Consider the following 14,767-nt stretch of genomic DNA (forward strand, 5'->3'; position numbering starts at 1 on the left):
GAGAGAACACCAGGGTATTAATCTGTAACTTTTAAGTCTAATCTCCCACTAGATCTGTTATTTTTCATGTTTGTTTAGCTGGCCATTTTATGCAGTCCGGAGTCCTAGTCCTGAGAATATTTCTTGAAGAGCATAGGGCAATAGCTCTTAATCCTTACCAAAGGAATAATTGTTAATTTTAGTTCATAGTGTCTATTAGGTGCATGTAACTTTTACTAAGATTTCCTTTGTTCCAACTTAACCAAACAGTTTCACTGTGTTATCCCATTAGACAGTGCTGTGTTCCTTTTTCTTCTTAGTCGTTGGTAGAATCGTTCTCATCATCCATTCCAGTTAGGACATAGCTGTATTCTAACAGTGTGCTGCATCGAGTTGCCTCTCTTTCAGTCTCACTTTGAGTTTTGATCTTGAATAAGAAATAAATTGTGAAACCCATCCCTAATAACATGATAAGGACTAGAGTAAGTAGTATCTGCATATTCATGTGACCATGTGTTTTGTCCTTTGGCATCTGTAAATAAATACAAAACAAATGAAGTGGATATACTGTAGCCATAAAAAATATGAAGACTACTGAGAAAGATTATTTTAATTTCTCCCTTAATTATCAGGTTGTTAATCAGCATTTATGAAGGAAAGAGAATACAACCTCAACATCTCTGGCCTTCTTCCACTGTTCTCTTGGGGCAAGGATAGGAGGGTGGGCAAAGAAGCTGTGATAATTAAGGTGTAGATATTATTGTATAAGGTTTTTTTTAGGATATGAGTTTTATAAAAAATATATCATAATTGTCTTGTCTTGTGTCAGTCATTCTCATAGATCTTATCATGCAAAAGAAGGAGCGAAGAGGATGTGATCAGTTTACCAAAACATTTAGTTATCCTGGGATGGCCAAAGTGTGTCATCAGTACAGCTAAATTATGCTGGGAATGAATTCAATGGCAACTGAGTAAATTAAGTTCACACAAATAAATCTATTAAAAAGAAATAAATATTAAATACCAATTAATAAAAAAGCCTCAAGTACTTCTTTTCATGTCTCTTTGAAACTCTTGGGAAGGAAAAATAAATCCTACTTTCCACATTGCATCTTCTTTATGAATAGCTGTCATAGGTAAAGAGAAATGTTTAGTCAAAATCCAAAATGGTCACAGCTTCATCCTGACAGTTTTATATTAGCAAAAAGTGCAGTAACCTGCCCATCAAGTTTAGCTCATCATTTCTCCCAGAAACACATTTGCTGAATTAACAGAGATGAAAAGGTGTGATTGATTTTTAACCTGATATTCACTGCAATAAAACTGTCATGTTTGGCATATTAAAGCCTCCTTCTTGCTTCTTATTTAATAACCAAAGAATCTCCAAGCACAGGTAGTTTCTGACTGTTTTAAACGGACTCTCTCTTCTCCCCTGGTTAATAAATCTTGCCCTCTTCACCGGGTCTGCATGCCTGTGGAGACTGGGAACAACTTGATCAAATGCTGAGGGTATCTGACAGTTTTCATGTACTGCATACAATTCCCTTGAGACCCAGCACGTTTTAATTTACCATCATTCATTGGCGTCTGTAATTACATTTCTAAGCTCGAGCTTGTGCAGTTTTTCCCGGCCGTGCAAAGAGGGCGCCATCTGCAAGATGTTCCTGTGGGCTCTGGGTGCAGGCTGGATGGTGGCCAGAGCAAGGGCAGATCTTCCCCCTGAACAGCTGGAGCCACGGGGAGAGTCGGGGTGCGGGGAGAGTCAGGGTGTGGGAAGAACTGGGGTGCAGGGAGCATCAGGGAGAGCCAGGTATGGGAAGAGTTGGGGTGTGTGTTCCAGCACAGAACGTACTGGGAGCTGGGCTGCTGCAGCAGATACACAGCAATGCGCTAAGCGTTTGTGAGCACTGTGACTGTTAAATTGTCCCTTGGAAGGATGCAGAGCTCACTGTAATGTGATATTAGCTTGTGCTGAAAACCCCACTCTGCTGGAGAACCTGGCACCAGGGAATATTCTCTGTAGTCTGGTAATGCACATAGGGGCCCATTCACAGTCGAACCCAATAAATATACTATGTGTTGACACTGAGCTTCTGCTTTCTGATATATCTGGTAACAAATAATTAGCTTTCTATAGTGTCTGTTCCTCTGACTCCCCAAAGAAAATGAAGAGTTGCCCTAAAAGGATAATTTTCCTTTGCAAAAAATGCTCTGACAACACTATGTGTACAGTTGCTTTCCTCACCAGCTGCAGCTTTGCTCTGGGAAGGGAAAGGACAGAACTCAGAAACATCCCGAATGTCGGGGTTGCAAAACAGAAAACAGGGTAGGAAATCATACTTTTTTTTTTTTTTTTTTCGGAATTAACAATTAAACTACAAAATACCACATGTCTGCTTGGCTCATACTCTTCTGATATTTCTGCTTCCTGACCAGAGCAGATGGTGCTCAGTTACACAGAAACACAATATTAAAAAAAAAATGCTAACCAAAACACTTCTGTTATTTTCAAAGGTCACTATACATGCTCTGGATCATGCTTCCGTTCTGTTATTAATTAAATAGAATTGCTTCATCCATCTCTTACTGGAACAGCATGTATCATAGTACAGCAAGAGGAAGTAAAGCAAATTATTGATGCAAACCTTGTTCCATAGAAAGTGAATATGAATGTTAGCAGGAAAATGTGTATGTATGTTGGAGGGGAGAAAAACAACAATGGCGTTTTAAAATTTTCTAGAAAATATTGATCATCTTTAGTTATTAATTGAATATCCATCACAGAATGCAAGAAAATCCAAGTTATGAAGTAATACAACTCCTACATGGGTGCTCCCCAGCTGTGAGCAGATGGGAGCCAGCTGGGATGTGTTCCCCACGGGGACACAGAGCAAACAGGGTGGTGTTCTCACAGACCAAGAATAGGAGATGTCCTCAGGGAGGACTGAGGTCAGAGGGCGAGCACACATTGGCTGAATTTAGAAATGAGATTCCATTATTACCCCAGGTACGGACAGATAAAAGTACGTGTTATATCTTGCTTTATTAAAGAACAATATATTCTGTGTTGTGCCTCTCAAGAAATATTCCTATTACCTCTCTGCATCTTTGCTACTGAGCCAGATATAGCAAAGATATTTGAACTGAGCCAGTCTCCATGCTGGCATCCCTTTGGGAGACCCATGCAATATCCAAGACCCATAACTGAAGCCAAGAAAATTTATTTTCTACAGCCTTTAGTACCTACTGGATAAAACCATCAGCTTCCAAGAATCTTTAGATTATATGCTATTAATAAATAATTTTGTTTTCAATTAGTTTCTCTTCAATTAGTTCCTTAAAATCAACTATACATCTTACTCATGTCTCTGTCCATTTAATGAAGTCTGCTTATGATTATCTATAGAAATTAAAATATTTACCATTTAGATTTCTGTATATTCCTATACAAAAACCACTTGTCTTGCTTATGTATAAGTCTACATGCTCTACTAAAAAGTTTGATTCAGCCAGGTCTTCTACAGAAGTCAACACACCACCTGTAAGAGAACCGACAGAAGATGATTGGAGGTATCCCCTGTATTAGAAGTCAGTGGTAGTTACAGCCTTTGATACAGGATAACGTTAATAGCAAAACCTCTCCTGCTGCTTGTGAGTAAGCAAGGATTTAAACAGAGACCAGAAAGTGGTGTTCAGCTGTAGAGGAACAGCACAGAATGTGAGTAATGTCATCAGAAATAGAAGACATGAAAGCATAGTGAACATGATGGTTTTTAAACCCCAAAGTACACATTATTTTCAAGTGATTGGATAACATTCTTCATAGGTATTATGGATTATTTGTTCTTTTTCTATTTGTTTTTTATGGTTTGATAGGATATTATGTAGCATGTAATAATGTGCAGTAAATAAATCTGCAGTTCAAATGGAATTACTAATTTTTCTGTCAGTGGTGGTGGGGGAAGAGGACTGAGAGGATCTAAAAAGATATGAAGCAATAAGGCAGTATAGTGCTTCCCTTTCTCTTTCACAGCCTCCTGAGGCATGGATGAGGTGGCTAATCCGTCCAACAGTGTAGGTGGAAGAGAGCCAAGGACCAGCTCACAGTTTTGGCCAGGACCAGATGCCCCCAAGATGGGCAAGGGAAGGGTTTGCCCCCCCGCTCTGCAGGCTGCCAGGGAATGCTGCTGGTAGCGGATCATGCACCCTGTGTTAAAAATAAGTGATTGTTATTATGATATTTATTTCTGGTCTTGTGTAGGGAGAGGTATGGAAAAGAAGGGATAAGGCCAGAAAGAAGTTAACCCATCTCAAAATCTTACTAAAAAGAGAAAAATTGTGAATAAACAAATATAAGAAACAAGCACAACTGGAAAAACAAAGAAACAAACAAAAATAGAACATGAACTGTGAAAAATAAATGAAGCATCTATTCCCTTTTTTTTAATTATGTACAGATTTTGCAGCATTAGTTTTCAAGTAATTTTTAAGTTTGTTTTTTTTTTTAATGTAAATATTGAAATCCTGTCTTTGAGTAAAAATAAGAATTACCTGATTGAACGCACTGAGTCACAGACTGAGCCCAGCTCATTTAATTGGCATTGAAGTTATAACAATGGCTTTGGAAAGGAATCCAAGATATGTGATCAGATTCAGAACACTTTTCAATATCCTGCGGGGGATCAGAAGGAAGTACATCTATACAGAAATGAGATATTATAGATGCGCTCATTCAGTAGGGATCGCAGTTCTTCAGATATGAAATCAAGTTTAAAAAAGAAAAAAAAAACAGCCTTTCTTAAAAGTCCTTAAAATATTCTTCAGCACACAGTGCAAGAGTTATCAGTGACTATTTCAACAGTGACAATGAGGAGCAGAATTGCTCAGTCACATCTGAATGATTCAATATGATTCTGTGCTCTTCTGTGTTACCAACTAAATCAAACTTGGACTGTCTCAAGCATATTTGAGTGTTTAGGGAGTTTTGGTTCTAGTTTATTTTGTTATAACCAATATTTTTGTATAAATAAGCAATATGGTAAAAAGCAGGGGAAAAACAAACAAACAAACAAAATAAAAACCCAAACAAACACAGAAAGCTCACAAACCCTCATCTATTTCGAATAAATGTTTGATTTCAAATGCAATATTATGTAAATCATAGTTTACTGTGGAAATTTCCAATTTAATATTTTCCTCAAGATAAGAATCCTTAGATAAAACTTCTGAACAGCTTAAACTCTGACAATGCATAGAATAATCTGAAGCTCGTAGAATATTTTTGTAGTAGCCCCTCATTTTCCTGCAAGTAATGACCTTATGGAAAGAAACTGTATCATTATCGATTAGTACATATGGTTTTAAAATGAAAATTGCAAGTAAGTAGAGTGGAAGTTCAAAGCATGGCCTGGAAAAAAATTAAAGAAAAACTACAGAAAAACAGATCAAAAGAAACTCAGAATTTCCATTAACTCGGTGTCACTAGAACTAACAGTGATTGCTCTAATACAAATGAGAAAGCTAAAAAGTTCAGTCCCATGCTAAAGTTTGCCTGTAGCTTTTAATTTGTAGTGATGTCAGTGACCCCCGTAGAATTACTATGAAGCTTGAACTTTTGTTTGGGCTGATAACAGACTCTTTTTTTCCCAACAGTATAAGACATTAGCAGAAGCCACCATACTCTTGCAGGAATAACTAGACACAACCCTTCCTCCTTTCACCAGTTTTCAGAATCTGGTAACAGTGAAGCTGTAACCACTGTATGAACACTGCTTGTGTTGAAGGACCTACATTTATTTTATACTTAGTGGACTATTGATGGTAATCCTTCCCTCAAAATCCCTGTCAACAAAAAGTTTCACATTCTAAACTAGAAGTGAAATGTTTAGCACTCCCAGAACCTCTGTGTTCTCTCTGCCTACAACATAGAATAACTCCTACGGCAGTTATCACCCCAGTCCAGTGAAATGGCAGCATCCTGGCTGGTGAATGAAAACTCCATCAAAATAAAACATTGCGCATACAAAATAAAGGTACTGACGTCACATACTGAGGCTTATTATTCCTTAGTTTATATTACATTCAAAGCAGATCCAGCAAGGTTTCTGCCATAAAATCAAAAGTTATCACTGTATCTAGCCTCAGATTTTTTGCAGACAGGAAAATGTGTTTCATTACAAAGTGCTGTTTTCCAGGTCCCACTGAGCTCTAGATAGACACAGCCTATTTTCTGTTTTGGTTCTGTATAGTGACACTTAGGAAAACTTATTTTCCTTTTATCAGTCCATCTATAATAGCCATAACTCTAAAATTGAAACAGACATTTAACATGATTTTTCTGTGTTCTCCTCTGTTGTTTTGGGTAAGCAGATTTATACAAATGCATATTTTCACAGTGATAACACAGAGCTCAGTTTGTATATCTGTACTAGTACTGTTAAAATTTTAATTAAATCAGGACTCAGCAGTGTACAAGTAAGGCACAGCAGTTTGTCTCCCATGCTGTAACAGCCCACGGAGATGTTTTGAAGGCTAAAGGGTGCTTCATGGGTACTGCTCGTGCCCAGTCCCTTTGTTGGGCAATGCTGTGTGGTGGACTCACCATCCTGGAGGAGTCAGGTCACGATGAAGAACGATGTGACCACAGGAACATGAAACCAGTGGAAAGCTCAGGTGGAAATAAGTCTCAGGGGGGCTGTCAAACAGGGACTGTAAGTTCAGATACAGTTTTGAGAAGAATCATTCAGGAGTAAACTGTAGCTATGACTATGAAAAATCTGAGAAAAAATATTAGTTTATTAGAAGCAAAAGGGAAATACAGAGGAATGGGAAGCCTTGAGTCTCTGTTTAGTCTTCTCTCTGTTTAGTCTTCACTGCCCCCCCTCTGCTTTTTTTTTTTTTTTTTTTTCAGGAAAAGTCAGAAGAATTACAAGGAAAAGGGAGCAGGCACAGACAGTATATTGCTGACGTTAAGACATGAGGGATAAAATGTGATCCTGCTCTAATGTCTAGATGTGTCAAGAGGTCAGGTACACAAGCCCCTCCTGAGCTCAGCACTGTCAGGTCAAGGTTGCTGCCTGAGGAACAGGAGGAACCACAAAGCAACAAACCTCTGCAACAGTGGGACTGACTTTCTTACAAGGATCAGGAGAACACAGCTGGTGATCCGAATTTGATTGTCACAGAATTTTAACTGCTTTCTAAACCATATTTTTATGACTGTAAAAACAACCAACTTTGATCTCGAGCAGACTTAAACACAAATATTTTGTTTTGGATAGAGATGTCCTGTGGACTTGTGCAAGTGGGAGGATCCAAGTCAAGGTTGGTGACTTTCAATCACACATGTATTCTAAGAGCAAGCATTTTTGCTGGTAGGAAGAGGCACAGTTAGAATCATGAAAATACATATTGTTCAGCAATAAGTTAATTGTCTGAGACAATGTAGCCTTCTAAGAGGCTTTATAAAAGTGCTGGTGCATCATATAATCAGAAATGTTATTTTCACACATTTATTGCAAGTTCTCCCTAGGAATCCTGAATCTCAAACATGGTTTGCTATGCTATGTATCAGTGTGGAATCACAATCAGCAAAAACCATCACTAGTTAAGAAGATAATTACTCATGAAAGGGTTCTTTTTTATCATCAAATTAGTTTAGTCAGCTAAAAGAACAATGCAATAAAAACATGATAGTTAAGTGCATTGAGCAACTGCACACTGACTAGAGAAGCTGACACTCATTCTGGCACTCAGTCACAGAGCTGATCAGGTTGATGCTCACTCAAGTGTTCCCTTACAAGGTGGTGAACCTGGATCTCTGTATTCACTTGTTCAGGTACAGTATAGCTTTTACTGCTTTTAATCTTTGGGACTTAGCAGGCGTAACAAGGAGGATGTTCAGAGACACAAGGTACGTACTGTGAACCCTTCTGATCCAAAAAGTAACTAAAAAGATACAGCTGCCAATGATTATGAGGCACTAACCTCAATGACCCTGTTGGTCTCTTTGAGTAGAATTCACCTCTCCCAAAAAGGGACATCTGAAAGTTAACCAGGTAGTGTGACCTAAGCGTCTCAGATTCCCACAGAGTTAATAAAGAGAGGCCAGCACTGTCAAAGGTTCCCATCCCTCTCCACTGCCTAAGACCAAGTTTAGTGATTTGAGATGGATGAAGTTAAGTGTTGTCCTTCAGTCCTAGGTTCCTAAATCAGTTCATGCTACAATTCTCCCTGCTGATAGTAGTCCAATCATAGCATTTAAAAGCACCACCTACCCATTTATTAATCTTACTCAATTGCTCTTGAGCCCAATCCATAAGGGCTCTCCATATTGCACTGCCTGCAGCAGCAGAAATATATTACTGTAATAATCAAAATGCTGGCAAGCTCTGACGATTTCTACTTGCAGGCTTTTCTTGCTTCTTCCCGATTCCTTTTAGAACGAATGATTGAATAGCTGCTGTTACCATAATGAATGAAATCAGAAACTGGAGGAGTCGTGGGATGAAACAGTTCAGGGTCTGTAGGAAAGAGGTACAAATTTGAGAGGAAAGGGAAAAAACAATGAAAGAATACTAGCTGCATGAATAGAAGTATTATTTTTGAGTAACAGATGAATATAGTGTGGTGGCTCAAGCACCAAATAAAAGCATTTCTTATTTAAAACACAGGAGACGTATTTTAGTGGTAACTTGGAATTAAATTTAACTATAGTGTAAATAGTGTATTCAGGCAGAGTCAGAGAACAAGCTGTGTGTATCTACATACACTGCACCAGATGAAGCGGTGTGACTACCGGTCACAGGGTGATTCTCCTCCCAGGGCTCTCTAGGTCCCCCTCCCACAGTGCAGATTAAGTTCATCCCAAGAACAAGCATGGGGCAGGATCTTTCACCACTTCAGTCTCAGTATAGGGGTGAATTTCATTCTAAGCAAAGTTCGTGACTCTCCTGCTATTTCTTTGCCACGTAGGATGAAGTGAAAAAGGAAACTGTAGTTGTACCTTAAATGGTGTAAGTGGAAGTAGCAAACAAAGACCTGGAGCTAGTGGTGGGGACAGAAAACAAGCCTGCCTTCATGTTCAGTAAGCGTTTAGAATGCCCTGGCAGTTGTTTTTGCTAGTGATACCCTCATGCAGCTTTCTACACTTGCACGGGATTGAGCTGTGAAACATCTGGCCCAGCTGTGGCTTCTTCCTGTATTTTTACCAGCTGCTCAGCAGTTCCCTGTTTCTATTCCTGCAGACTCTGCTGTGTTGCTGTGTTCTGGATCTGTCTTCCACCCTCAGGGTACATAAAGAAAGCTAGAACTTTTGTCTTTCTGATTCTTGCTGGTCTTGCGATATAAAAGCATTGCTAGATACTGATGAGCAAAATAATCAGTTTAACTGACCTTAGTTAACCCCCCAGTGGAGTATGTGTGAGGGTTTCTGGGAGCTGTGGGTTAGATCTGGGCCTATTGGTGGGCAATCTGCTTTTAGGGTACTGTCTAGCTAGGTAAGATTCTTGTGGTGGAGCTCACTGATGAATTTGTCTTTAGGCACTGTATTTGCATTTGCAAATACAAATATAGATACCTGTATCTGTGTGTTAGTTGAGTAAAGCACAGATGGCTAAATGACTTTTCTGTCAATAAAGGAAAAAGGCATTTTGAAGGCATAGCTCTTCTAGCCTGTTTTGGGCATCCTGCCTTCAAAGTGTCTGCTCACCCTGTGCAGTCAATGGATTGAAGCGTGGGGTAGGTGAAGTCAGCTTCAGTGAGTGTTGGTGACAATGCTGGTAGGGGAGAGGCTGTAAAGCCAAAACATTTTATAATCCTTATCGCAGAGCAGGTTTTTTGTCTGGACTTATGGAGCTGGGAAAGTAATCCTGCTTCCCTCACCCTGGCTGCTACCGGCACAGCCAGGCAGCTACAACCGAGGGCTCATATGGTTGGATTGTTCAGTAAACGTCTTCCAACAAAGAAAGCGAAAAGTAAAACTTACTGCTGTCCATCTAGCAAATACAGCAATTTTTTTTATGCTGGCAGTCAGTGTTTTCCCAGTACGCTGCTTCATCTACAAATCCTTTCATCATTGCAATGTAGTCAGTCTAGGGGGGGAAAAAAAATTATAGTTACTGAAGGGCAAAATGTCCAGCAAATTAATAGAAATAGGTTTGAGGAGACAAATTTAACAGCTTTCTGTTCTAATTTTCTCGCTCTTATTTTCATTTATTGTTTCTTGGAAAATAAGCTTATTGTATTACATATCTTAAGCAAACATACTTTCCTTGGCAGATAACTGCAAGAACTTTTGTCAGTTTATTGAAATTTCTTGGACTGCAACAAATCTACTTTTACTGTGTAGTTTATGGTAATACTGAACTGGTTGAACTTTCATTTGGACTTGTGTTTTAAAGGAGAAACAATAAAACAAAATAAAAATCCCAGCTAGTAATACTGAATAGTTGCAGTAAAAATCTAATAATTCTAATTAACTCTATCAGTAATTATAATACAGCACTCCTTTGCTGCATTTCTAGGCTTCTGCAAAGGAAGGACAAAAAATATACACTCTAAACAGGCTTATTAATCTCTGGGCACAGATTTAAAAACATGATCTCCGAAGTATAATTCCATTGCCTTCTGCTTTAAACCACTGAAACAGAGGATCCTAGCTGAGAAAGAAGTCAGGCTGGTTACGCTAACCTTGAGTATGTTATCTGAGTTATGCATTTTCTGATATTTTTACCTGTATTGTAATATATTTTTCATCAACTTCTGTGTATTTATCTGTAAATTGGAATGCCTTGCCCACTTTGAATAATCATAAAGGCTTCCATCTGTCCAAATAAATGTACCCTTGCTATTAATATAATTCAGTCCAATCCACGTTTCATTGATGATATCCTTTAGGTGGAAGATGAAGAAGGCTATTAAAAAAAAAAAAAAGAAAATAAAGAGAGTAGCAGAGGAGTTGCCTTTCTTCAAACTCAATGTAAGACAAATTCAAAAAAACCCACAACCAATCAACCTTTAAAAATATTGCAAATATCAGGTTCAGTAGTGTTAGACTATGAGCTAATGCTGAAAGTGTACAATTACAATGGTAATTGAACTGAAGCAGTTTGATTTCATTAAAAAGAAAAGAGGGGGGAGGAAGGTTTTTAAATAAAAATGATAGAGACTTCTTTGAAATATTATTGAAATCAGGGCTAGAAAGGACTTCAAAAGGATTAATCAGGTAGCATCAACTGCACATACATAATTTCTGATGGATATTTGTTTACTTTCCAATTTGAGTATCTGTGGGCATTTCATTACTATGAACTATTTCTATTTATCTTGTCTTCCAAGGCCATGAGGAACAGATTATTGTCCCCTCCACATGACACTTTTGCCAAGGGATGGCTCTAGTCTTCTCTGTAGATAAAAAAGCTCCGTCTTTTTCTTCGTAAGTTATGCTATTTAGATCTGAAGGCTAGTTTGGCCTTGTCTTCAGATGGTGAAATGTGCTGGCTTCATACTTAGTGCCAAAAGGTTCAGATGTCATAGCTTGCACTTGCTTATTGTGTAGAGAGGCCAAATTTCCCCCTAATGCTATACAAGGACTTCTTGCAGAGTGCCGAGTCAGTCTCTCTTCTTCTCTGGAGCCAAATATTTTATAACACTGCAGGGAGAGTAAAGAATTAGACAAAATTTCATATGTTGAAGGGTATTAAAACATTTGGTTATGATTAATTCAGTTCTAGTCCCTGCATGTAAAGAGCAGCAGATGGGGGATCTGATGAAATGCAAATTCTTTCAGCCAGCAAGAAGGAGACCCAGCTGATCCCAGCGATGCGAGTGCAGCTCTGACAAACCCATGGACTGCCCCAGGTTAGTGCAGGGCAAGAGCAGGCAACCTCCAAAAGCTTTTGAGGAGTTAAGTAGCTATCCAAGGTCACATTACTGAACACTATAATTTTTGATTTTATGGGTAGAGAATTTCCTGATTGGATTCAGTTATGTACCACAGGCTAAGAGCTAAAGCTGAGCTTGTGTGATCTCTCAGCATGAGCTGAACAGCGTCAGGAAGATATGCTCTTTTGCAGTGTATGAGTATCCCAAAGGGATTTTTCCTGAATACCACTGTAAAAAATGGTGGTTGTGGTTATTTTGAAGCAGCATATTTTGCTCCTCCATTTTTATGCCCTATGAATGCACAAAACATTTTCCTATTGATTGATGGATTTGTGGTTTCAATTTCTTTGTTGTTTCTGTTTATCTGTTTCTTTACATTCATGTGGCCAGGTTTACTTTTGCTTGATTTAGCAAAAAACAATGCTTGTTTTTTTTTTCTAGATTTGATCTGACAGTAATTACTGTTTGTATAACTCAAGACAAGTTGTTGTGATTGTTGATTATATATGGAAAGTGTGATGTTTCATTTTTTCATCTCAGTGTTACTCAGAAAAAGGGGCTTACACTTACAGATAAGGATAATGGAAGAGTATTTCTGTACAGTAGATATGTCTAAAATAAACAGAGAATTCTAGGAACTATAAAGGAACTATGGCTAAAGGAACATGGGCTTTTACAAAAATTATAACTTAAAACATTCAAAATATTTTTTTTTTTTTTGAGATTTGAAGGTTGACTATACCGCTAATTAGAATACCACTTAGTAAATTGGTGTATAAACTGAGAATATTTATATAATGAGACAAAGGGATAGTTGTTTTCTCTACCTATAGCATGTCTGCTAAATATGGCTGAGATTTGTTACTTGACCTTATTGTTAAACAAAAGCCAAGTTTCAGGACATCCTCCCCAAGGTGGAAGCACACTATGAGCAAATCTTGAATTGTACAAATGAATATGAGCAAAATTTGAATTGTGAGCAAAATATGAGCAAAAAAATTGAATTGTGAGCAAAATTGTGAGCAAAATTTGAATTGTGCTTTTCAGAGATAAAAGCATTTTTCCAAGCACAGCTTATATCTTTCCAAAGGCCTGTAAGTAAATGAAATACAGAGAATAACTGTCTGAAACCCTTGTACCACTATTGCAACAGTCAGCTACAGACAGTACTTATAAAGCACAAATTAAACCTTCTGCGGGCAGGTGAAAAAGTTGCGATGTACACAATTTGCCCTAATACACTCCTCGTTCCTCTATGTTCATCTCCTGATAGTGATGATGTGGTTTTAAATCTCAGCACACTTGTTATGAAAAAGTGTCAGTATTGTTCAACTACCTGTTGGTGGATTAGCCTCAAATTTAAATATTTAGCAGACATTTTGGATTTCAATGCTAAATTTTTGACCAAATATTTCTCGTTGTTATTTTACTTGAGAAAATGTCTTGACATTATCAGAGCTTTTATCATTATTCGCAAAATTTTGTTAATTTGGAGCCCAGGCAGCGTAATTCATTGGGGTTTCATCCAGCCAGCTGAAAGAAACAAGGGGACAGTGACTGCTGGACAGACATCTCCAGTGGTCATTTAGTTACAAGGTCTGTTTAGGTAAAGGGCTAAGCAAGGTATTAGCAGCGACCAGAGGGCAAAAGCTCTACATACACTGGAGAGGACATATCCACAGCATTACTGCTTCTCATCTGTTTAGTACTATAACATTCAAGTCCCATCAGTGTTCCATTTTGCTGGATAGACACTTAAAGGGAAGGTGTCTTATGGTTTGAACAAGACTGAAACACCAAGATCTCACCGGTGCACAGATTTCCCTTTCATCCCAGGGAGGTGTTCTCCTGGAAGCCTTCTACAGACTTCTAAAGCAGGATCCCTACCAGTAACTTCAGAAAGCTGTTGGGTGAGATGGTGGTTACACTTCTTGGTTCTAGCTCACATAATGTGAACCACTGGGATTAGTCTGATTAATCCCTACATCCACATTTTATCAAAATCTCTTGGGTTTTCTCTGTAGCCATTGGAGATCTGGTCAGAGTTAATCTCATTTTAAGGTTGAAGTCTAAAGTTGATCAGATCAATAACATCCTAAAATAACTGCTTCTCCTCACTACCTATGAAGGGTTGCTTGAATGTTTAATTCAGTTCTCTCAGTGTAAGACGTAAAGTGAAATGAATCTTAGTCATTAACTTCTCTTGGTTTTGCTCTCCCATATTTGGAAGGAAAATGCATTGCTGTGCTTAAATATAGAACTTAACACTTCTGATCTGAGACTTCACCCAAAAACTATCTAGAGGTCAGTTGCATGACAGTTATTAACTTGTAAATTGAAAGCACACACAAACACTCCCATAGAGTGAGATGAAACTACCGTCATTTTCGTCCATTACTGTTGTTTTTTTTTACTCACCTGAGTTTCTGATCAAAGCTGACAAATAAGTAAGTGACATAAGATTTCACACTAAGTTTTGCGTAAATCTAATCACAAAAGTGATTAACAGTTAAGCACTAAACAGTTCCTCAGCATTGAACAAAAATCTGGAAGCCCATAAACCATGTCTCTGATTATTTTTGTCCTTTTGTTTTTCAGGATTTGAGCCTCAGGCAATAACATTTTAGGTTCATGAGTGGCTTGGTATTCTGAAAGATAAAGAATCACATATATTATGTTCGTATCTGCTCTGTACAAAGTCTGAAGACTATATAGTAAAGTTTATTTGAAAGGAAAAAAATCCTACCAAGTTTGTAGTTTGGTTCAGGTTTTAGCAGTGTACCTGTAAAATAAAAGATCATCATAAGCAACATTCCAAATACAAAAAAATCCAGAGACATTTACTTTATGTAGTTTCAAATGCTTTGTATAATAGGAAAACAAACAAACAAACAAAGAAACATCA

At 38.0% G+C, this 14,767-nt stretch overlaps 1 pseudogene; it reads right to left on the bottom strand.

The window, feature by feature from the left end:
- Positions 1-259: 259 nt before the first annotated feature.
- LOC102088067 (macrophage mannose receptor 1-like) overlaps positions 260-14,767 on the bottom strand; it is a 49,790-nt pseudogene continuing 35,282 nt past the window's right edge.

The sequence above is a fragment of the Columba livia genome, chromosome 2, assembly GCF_036013475.1.
Source record: "Columba livia isolate bColLiv1 breed racing homer chromosome 2, bColLiv1.pat.W.v2, whole genome shotgun sequence".
Lineage (NCBI taxonomy): Eukaryota > Metazoa > Chordata > Aves > Columbiformes > Columbidae > Columba > Columba livia.